This window comes from Acomys minous, assembly GCF_964271855.1.
Source record: "Acomys minous genome assembly, chromosome: 18".
Taxonomy (NCBI): Eukaryota; Metazoa; Chordata; class Mammalia; order Rodentia; family Muridae; genus Acomys; species Acomys minous.
In genome coordinates, this window is record NC_140501.1 from 33,164,494 (window position 1) to 33,173,782 (window position 9,289).

Here is a 9,289-nt window from a genome sequence, read left to right on the forward strand (position 1 = left end):
GCCTATGCTGATGGTCACTCAGATATGTTTTACAAAGGCATAGTAATTCAGGAATATCAGTATAATACTGTACTCCTGTATAGTTTAAGAACTAAAAGTGGCAGTCTATGTGATCATGTTCAGGCAATCATACACATCATGTGGGGCTGCTATTACTTACTGCATGAAAAGTTGCTAATAAGAACTGGGAAGATGATTCAGTCTGCAAAATTCCTGCCACACAAACATGAGAATCTGAGTTCAATCCCTCGCCCCCATGTGAAAAACCAGAGTAGCCATAATAGATGTCTGTCATGGCAGAGCTGATGAAGGAGAGACAGGGGCTTGCTGTCCAGCTAATCTCACCAAGTAGGTGAGCTCATGGTTCATTGAGGGGGTCCTATCTCAAAATGTTAGGTATGGAACACACAATATAGAACCATGACAATGAGCTCTGGCCTCCAAATATTCACATACATGCACACATACACACACACACACACATACACACATAAATGCATATATGTAAGCATGCACAAAGTTGTTGGCACTATAGGAAGAAAGGTCAACAAGAGAAAAATTATGTGGACTAAAACACTTCATTCGCCTTAAAGAAAATATGCTAACCATTCAGAGCTCAAGGAAGTTTGTGAAAGAAGCAGCAGAAAGATTGTAAACAGCCAGTAGGGATGGAAGACACCAAAGAAACAGTGCATTCCAGACACAACAGGAATCGTACACTTATGAACAGAGAGCGATGGTGGCAGTATTCACAGAGCCTCTACAGTCTCAATACGTTGTCTGGGCACTTTTTAACTTACTGATCTTTTGCTTATAGATTTTGGTTTCCAAATATATAAGAAAAGAAAACTGTGTATTGAATTTCATAAAGGTTAATAAAAAAAGATTGAAATATTTTTTAAAAAGTTACCCCTAAATACAGAACAGTTTGTGTTCCTTGTTGGAATCAATCTTTTTTCTGGTGATAGGTTTCCTGTCTTAGCGCCCCCATTCACGATCACTTGTGCCAAACAGTTGTGCAGCCTCTTCTGTATGTATGTTCTTATTTGAAGAGCAGACTCAGAAGTCCTTACCATGCCTTGTCATTCACAAACACGACAGATTATTCAGATTCACAAAACGAGATGTCCATTTTTTTTCTCAAGACTCTCTATGGTTACTGTTCTTTTCACTCATTTCTACATATTTTTCAGGGGTTGCAACTTACTAGTCAGTGGACAAAACACTTGGAGCAGCAAAAGTAAATTAATCATGGCATCAACGCCACAAGCCACATTTAAAAGGAAAAGTCATAGGCAGATTTGGGCCCAGGGGTCCCGCTCAAACTAAGGCGCCAGCCAAGGACAATACAGGCGGTAAACCTTAAGCCCCTACCCAGATCTAGCCAATGGACAGAACACTCCCCACAGTAGAGTGGAGAGTGGGATATGACTTTCTCACATACTCTGGTGCCTCACCTTTGACCATGTCCCCTGGACGGGGAGACCTGGTGGCACTCAGAGGAAAGACAGCAAGTTACCAAGAAGAGACTTGATACCCTATGAGCATATAGAGGGGGAGGTAATCCCCCTCAGGAACAGTCATAGGGGAGGGGAATAAGGGGAAATTGGGAGGGAGGGAAGAATGGGAGGATACAAGGGATGAGATAACCATTGAGATGTAACAAGAATAAATTAATAAAGGAGGAAAAAAAATAGAGAAAAAAACAAAAAAAAAACAAAAAATAAAAATAAAAATAAAAAAAATAAAAGGAAAAGTCACACATAATATGATTCCATGACAATTAGCTTGAGGCATTCGGTTTATTGTGTAGAAGTACATAATTATGGAAGGAAATATGTTTCTAAAAAATAGTGACTATCATCAGAAATAATGACCCTTTCCACACTTCCATTTTTTCCAAATAACCCTCAAACTTCAATCATTTGCACTTTCATTGAAAGAATAAATGGCTAGCAATTTTTTAAAAGAAGTTTTAAGAGAAACTGTAGCACTCTGCATAAAATGCATGCTGCCTACTCCTATACGTTGGTCTACTCCATTGCCCCTCTACATTCATGATCAAGGAGGCATCTCAGACCTGAACCAGGCCTCCCGCCTCCCCCAGCTCTGCCTCTGTATGGGAGTTTTCATCTTCCTTAAGGCAAGTGAGATTCCTACAAACTAGTAAGAAGCAACCGCTTAGGTTAGAGCACACCATCTGTGCTAATGAGGCAATAACTTTTAATGTGCAAATCTGTCACCCTCCCAATGCGTTTATTTGGAATTTAAAGAGGCAACTTCTTAAGTGAAGTAATTGTTCAGCATAGGAAATCTAAGCCTTCTGTCATATCTCCAAGTGAGATATTTGAGCTTGGTAGATAAATCTCCCTGTGTTTGAATTTGATAAGCTCTCAGGGTCCTGAGGCTAAGTCTCTACCCTTTCCTTTCAGCTTGTACCACCCTCAAGATGTTTGAAAAGCAATCTCAGCCTTTCTAAACCACTTTACTCTGATACTGTGGAGCACGAAAAGCCTGCACTCAGGGTTACCAAAAAGCTGCTTATTTGGCAAATATATACTGAACCTCTAGTGTGTGTTAGGCACTGCCACAGGTACTAGAGATGAACTACAGAGTATTGTAATAAACAATGGAGAATTAACAATGTAATATGTACCTGGTCAAAGAAAACCAATATTTATAAACCATTAGTGAATAAGAATCTAATAGTTAAAACTGTATACTATTTCTAAATCTATGTTATAATGCAACAAGTTAAATAGCTTTAATAAAATTATACTCAGATTTGGGCACAGGGGTCCCACTCAAACTAAGGCACCAGCCAAGGACAATACAGGCTGTAAACCTTAAGCCCCTACCCAGATCTAGCCAATGGACAGAACACTCTCCACAGTAGAGTGGAGAGTGGGATATTACTTTCTCACATACTCTGGTGCCTCACCTTTGACCATGTCCCCTGGACGGGGAGACCTGGTGGCAATCAGAGGAAGGACAGCAGGTTACCAAGAAGAGACTTGATACCCTATGATCATATAGAGGGGGAGGTAATCCCCCTCAGGAACAGTCATAGGGGAGGGGAATAAGGGGAAATTGGGAGGGAGGGAAGAATGGGAGGATACAAGGGATGGGATAACCATTGAGATGTAACAAGAATAAATTAATAAAGGAGGAAAAAAAATTGGCCACAATCACATTTATTTTGAATAACACAGGACAGAAATTATACATAGAATTATCTATGACAGTTAAGGGTACTTAAATTTAATAACTCTAAAAAATCCTGAAGATCATTTTTAACTTGATTCATGAACATTAATCTGCATACAGGGGGAAAGCCACCCTCCTGCTGAGTGTGCCAGTGCATGCCTTTAGTTCAAGAACTCAGGGGCAGAGGCAGACAGATCTCTGTTAGCTTGAAGTCAGCCTGGTTTGAATAGCTAGCTGTAGAAAACCAGGTCTACAGAGAAAGACTCTGTCTAAAATTAACAATCCATTTTCCAGGAGAATATAAGGATATTCTCCTGGAATAGGATAAGCTTTCAATATTTTCAACTCATGTACTTTTTATTTGATAAGCATTAAAACCTTCTTACAGTGGAGGAAACATAAAAATAATTAGTTCATGACCCACAAAGATTTCTATCTACTTGGAGACACATACAGAGAAATGACTGATTTCAAAGTTGATCACTGGCAAATCGGTTAGTTGTCTACTGTGAATATGGAAAAAATTGACTGTGTACTCCTCTTCATAAAACACATTGCATAGGAGTTAGTTTCATGGGCATCCTTAGCCAGATGGACTAATAAAGGCTCCGAAGAATGAACACAATTTGTTCAGACAAATGTTAACAATAAATCTGGAATTCAGAGTATGTGTGATTAAATTGCCTATAAAAGTGCATAATCTGAAAGTTGGGCAGGTGGGAACAGATCAGATCAGGAAGGCTTATAAGTATGCTCTGGGACTAATTTTATGATCAATAAAATATAATTAACAAAACTGGCTTTAGTATGAAGTTGTTATGCCCTCTTCTTAAAAGCCATCCTCCAATTATAAAACAAAGGAAAATACTACTCAGCCTTCAGTAACACTAGAATGAACTGTAGCTCCTAACTATGGAGTATAGATTGAACTCACGTAGCAATGGTGAGTATATTTGCAGAGCAGAAGAAGGTCAAATCTGTCAAAAGATATTGCTATTGACAATAAGCAGATGGTTTGCCTTGGAACACCAGACCTATCAAGGAATAGAGAAAACTAGGCACTTCAGAAAACAGAGGGAAAAGGTCAGAGTTAAACACCGTTGAGTAGAGAGTGGGGTCTGACTTTCACAGGAACTCTAGTGCCCCATATTTGACCATGTCCCCTGGATGGGGAGACCTGATGGCACTCCGAGGAAGGATAGCAGGCTACCAAGAGGAGACCTGATACCCTATGAGGATATACAGGGGGAGGAAGTCCCCCTCAGTCGCAGTCATAAGGGAGGGGAGTAATGGGAAAATGGGAAGGAGGGAGGAATGGGAGGATACAAGGGATGGGATAACCATTGAGATGTAATATGAATAAATTAATAAGATTTTATAAAAGTCAAAAAAAGAAATTTAAAATCCCACAAATTGGTCAACATCTACATTAAAAGTAAGTAAAGGGCTTCTAAAGTTCCAGGAGATACACCAAAGGGCTTAGATGTTGGCTGCTAGCCTACACAGCTTTGAAGAGCTGACTAGATAATGCGTGTCTTAACAGCACCACTGATAAGTCTACTGATGACTTCACAGATGATGGGCTATTGGGATTTGGTCTCTAGTTGGGGGAAGTAGGATTGTACATGCTGATGTGTAGCAATTTCCTCCAATCTGTAATGTTCCCATCAGAAAGAATGGAAAGGCTTATGAGATGCAGAATATGAACAAATTTCAAACTTCTGAGAAAGCAGACACTTATAAGGGGGACCAGGACCCACTCTACCATTAATGTATCAACAACCAACTGCTATGGGAGATGAGCATTTGAGCTGCTGAGAGAATTCTCCAACTTGAGGAACTTTCTGAAATTTCCTGCAGAGAACCAAGAATGAGCCATCACCCATCTTGGGGCTGGCTTTTCAGTGATACAGCTCCCTTTGATACATCTCTGGTCTTAAGAGTATATTCTCACCCATACTTTGGCTATTGAACCCCAATAAAATCTCATTGGTGCACCAAGTTGGACTTTGGTACAATCATTACTTTGGAGTTAGTCGATGTGTGTATTAGTTGTGTTTTCATAGGAAAAGTCTGTCACATAAAAGAGGCATGCCACTGAAGAAGATATCCTGTCCTGGTATGCTCCCTTTCTGCCCTTCTCTAGTTCTGGTACACCATGAGATCTAAGACTTTTCTCCAAAATAATGATCTGTTTCATCATGCACAAGCCCAGAAGCAACAGAGCAAAGTTAGCATCTTCTGAAATCAAGAACCCAAAACAAACCATGCCATGAAGATGCTTCCTTAGGTATTTTCAAGGAGATAAAAAAAAAAACATCCTGCATCCATCAAAACAAGAAGTAGGAATAGATTCTGAAACATATAAGTTAGAGAAATTCCCAACTCTTGGGCACTAAGCATACAGAAAAACAGGAATCAAGTAAGATTATCATGGGTTTGTGAACAATATGAATGATAGGATAATTTATGTACCCTTTGCTGCAGCTATAAAAATAGTTATGCCACTGAATATAGCTATCCAAATAATCCTAAAAAGATGATGGGCTTGGATGAGTAGGAAGCAAATTGTGCAGAAACTTTGGAGAGAATGCTGCCTAGTATTGGAGACTCTGCCAACTTCTCAGAAAACTTTTCCTCTAGTACTTACCTCCTCCCTCCAATTGGTATTCAATCTTAAAGAGGTCCTAGAAATGAGAGTTAAAGGATGCTTTTAACAGAAACATAAGGACCAATAAGCAAAGCATGCAAAAGGATTAAAATAAAGAAAGTGACAAGAAATAACTAGATATACTACAATTAACATACGCAGAGAAAGTAATAATATATCAGACATTGCATCTACAAGACAAAATCAAGGAACTGTAAACAAGCTTTCAGAGGGTAGTAGTGGTACACACCTTTAATCCCAGCACTTGTGAGGCAGAGGCAGACACATCTCTGAGTTTGAGGCAATCTCTATCTACAGAGTAAATTCCAGTACAGCTAAGGCTACACAGAGAAACTGTATCTTGAAAAATCCAAAATAACAAAGCAAGACAAAACAAAATAAAAAGTGTTCAAAACAATTAAAAATTAAAGAACTCTTCCAAATCAAGAACTCAGAATATAAGATAGATATAAGGATAAACTAGATGTTTCTGAAAATATCAGAAAGAAGACTCATTAAAGAATCCATGAAAAGGAACATACAATAAGTAAGAATTCTAGAAAGAAGAAATGATGATAACAAGACTTTTCAGGTCTGATAATCTGAGAATATATGAACAAAAGTGAGATGGTTGTTTGAAGCCACTATGTTTTCAAACCGCTAGCTTTTTACTAGTAGGTGGTTGAAACACCAGGCTGTCCTACTCCCAGGGAACCATACAGATCCTCTCCTACAGCATTCCATCCTCACGCATCCCTTTGTCTTACCTACCAGCACATGAGACATCTCCACCTGCAAATCCACTGGTAATGCAGGCCAGCGAGTTTGGTAGGAGATTTTTCACTGTCCATCCTCTAATTCTAATTCACATTCACATCTCATATCCCCTGACCTGTAGCAGACTACCAGCAGGAGCCTCTCTCCCCTCTGTGCCTCTATTCCCTGTTCATTTTACATATATATCATCCTGGCAAGTTCAGCCCTTCCAGCCAGTCCCTTTTCCTGAAGCTCAGTTCCCTATACCTAGAAACAAGTTCTACCTAGGACCCTCAGAGGCCTGGTAGATACTGAGAAGCACTCCAACCAGGTAACCCACAGCTAAGACAGTCTTAAAACCCAGAGAAAGCAACAAAAAATGAAAAAACAGAAAAATCCACCCAGAAAAGACAGAATCAGATACCAGCATCTAGAATTATGATCTTCCCAATCCCAAATCCTTAGATGCCAGCATAAAAACACAACCAACAACAGCCAGGACAGTATGTCTCCACTAGAGTCCAGCAACCCTACCGCAATAGGCCCTGAGAAAAGCAACTGCTGCACAAAATGAGGACTTTAGACTTTAGGAATAGGATAGAGGTCCTTAACGAGGAAATGAATAGTCCCTTAAAGAAATCTAATAGAATACCAAGAGTGGAAAGAAATAAAGTTGTTTAACATAAGAAAGACAAAATAGAATCAATAAAAAAAAAGCCTGCTGGCTCTCAGAGGAAAGGGAACAGGCTATCTGGATGAGACCCAATAGACTGTGATCCTATGGTGGGGGAGGAGGCTCCCTTCTGTCACAGGTCTATGGAAGGGAAACAGGGTGAAAGAGGGAGGGAAGGAAGAATGGAAAGATATAAATGAGAGGATAACAATCAGGATGTAATCTGAATAATGAAATTTAATAAACAAAAAGAGAAAGGAAGAAAGGAAGCCCAAAGTGAAGTAAAACTAAAATTGAAAAATCTATGAACTCAAAGAGGAACCACAGAGACAGGTCTCACCAACAAAATACAAGAGATGGGAGAGAGAGAATCTTTGGTATTGAAGAAAACATAGACATAATGGATACCGCAGTTAAGAAAAAGTTAAATGTAAAAAATCCAGGAAGGAAACATCCAGGAAATCTGGAACACTATGAAAACACCAAATCTAAGATTAATAGAAATAGAGGAAGGAAAAGAAGCTGAGGTCAAAAGCACAGAAAATAACTTTTTGATACAGTTTTTTTCATTAATTTATGTATTTACTTTACATCCCAGTAAGTTCCTCTCCCTCCTCTTCTCCCAGTCTTTTCCACTCACTTCCTCTCCTCTCCTCCCAGTGCCCCCTCAACCTGTTCTCCCTCCCCCTAAGCCCCTTCCCTTTCCTCTCATAGAAGGGGAGACCTCCCTTGGGTGTCAATCTGCCTTAGCATATCAAATAGAACTGGGATCATCTTCTATTGAGGCTAGGCAAGGCTGTCCAGTTAGGGGAAAGGAATCCAAAGGCAGTGGCAGAGACAGACCCTGCTCCTTCTGTTAGAGGTCTCACAAGAGGACCAAGTTATACATCTATTACATATCTGGGGGCGAGGGCTAGAAATGGCCCCTGAGTGCTTTCTGCTTGCTAGTTCAGTCTCTTTGGGCCCCTATCAATCAAGGTTACTTGATTTTGTAGGGTTTTGTGTGTGTGTGTGTGGCTCTCTGGCTCTTTCAATCCTTCCTCCCCCTCTTCCATAAGATTCCCCAAGCTGTGCCTAGTGTTTGGCTGTGGGTATCTGCATCTGTTTCCATCAGCTGCTTGGTAAATCCACTCAGATGACTGTTAGGCTAGCCTTCTGTCTGCAGGAATAGCAGAGTATATTTGTAGTGTCACTGGTGGTCTTTATGGGCTGGGTAGAAGGTTTTGTGTATCTGATGGTACCCTTCTCCCTCCACTGGAACTTCCCCGCTAGCTACAGGAAGTGGCCACTTCAGGGTCTATTTTCCCCAGTATGAGAAACCTCAGCTATTGCTACTGATTTTTATATAGCCGCTTTGCTAAAGGTGTTTGTCTTCTATAAGTGTTCTCTGGCAGAATTTTGGGAGTAACCATATATATATGACTATATATATATAGTCATATCATCAACAACTAGAGATACTTTGACTTTTTCCTTTCTGATTTGTATCCACTTGATCTCCTTTAATTGTTTATTTGTCTAGCTAGAACTTCAATAGTATACTGAAAGGATACTGAGAGAGTAGACAGCCTTGTCCTATCTCTGATTTTAGTGAAATTGTTGTAAGTTTCTCTCCATTTAGTTTTATGTTGGCTATTGGCTTGCTACATATTGCCTTCATTGTGTTTAGGTGTGTGCCTTGTATTACTGATCTCTCCAAGACTTTTGTCACAAAGGAGTGTTGGATTTTTTCAAAGGCTTTTTCAGCACCTAATGAGATTATAATGTGGTTTTTATTTCCTTCAGTTTGTTTATGTGGAAGTTTACTTTGATAGATTTTTGTATGTTAAGCCATCCTTGCATCCCTGGGATCAAGCCTACTTGATCAAGGTAGATGATATTTTTGATGTATTCTTGGATTCAGTTTATGAGCATTTTATTGAATAATTTCTGCATCAATGTTTGTAAGGGAAAATGGTCTGAAATTCTCTTTCTTTGATGAGGCTTTGTGTGGTTTATGTATC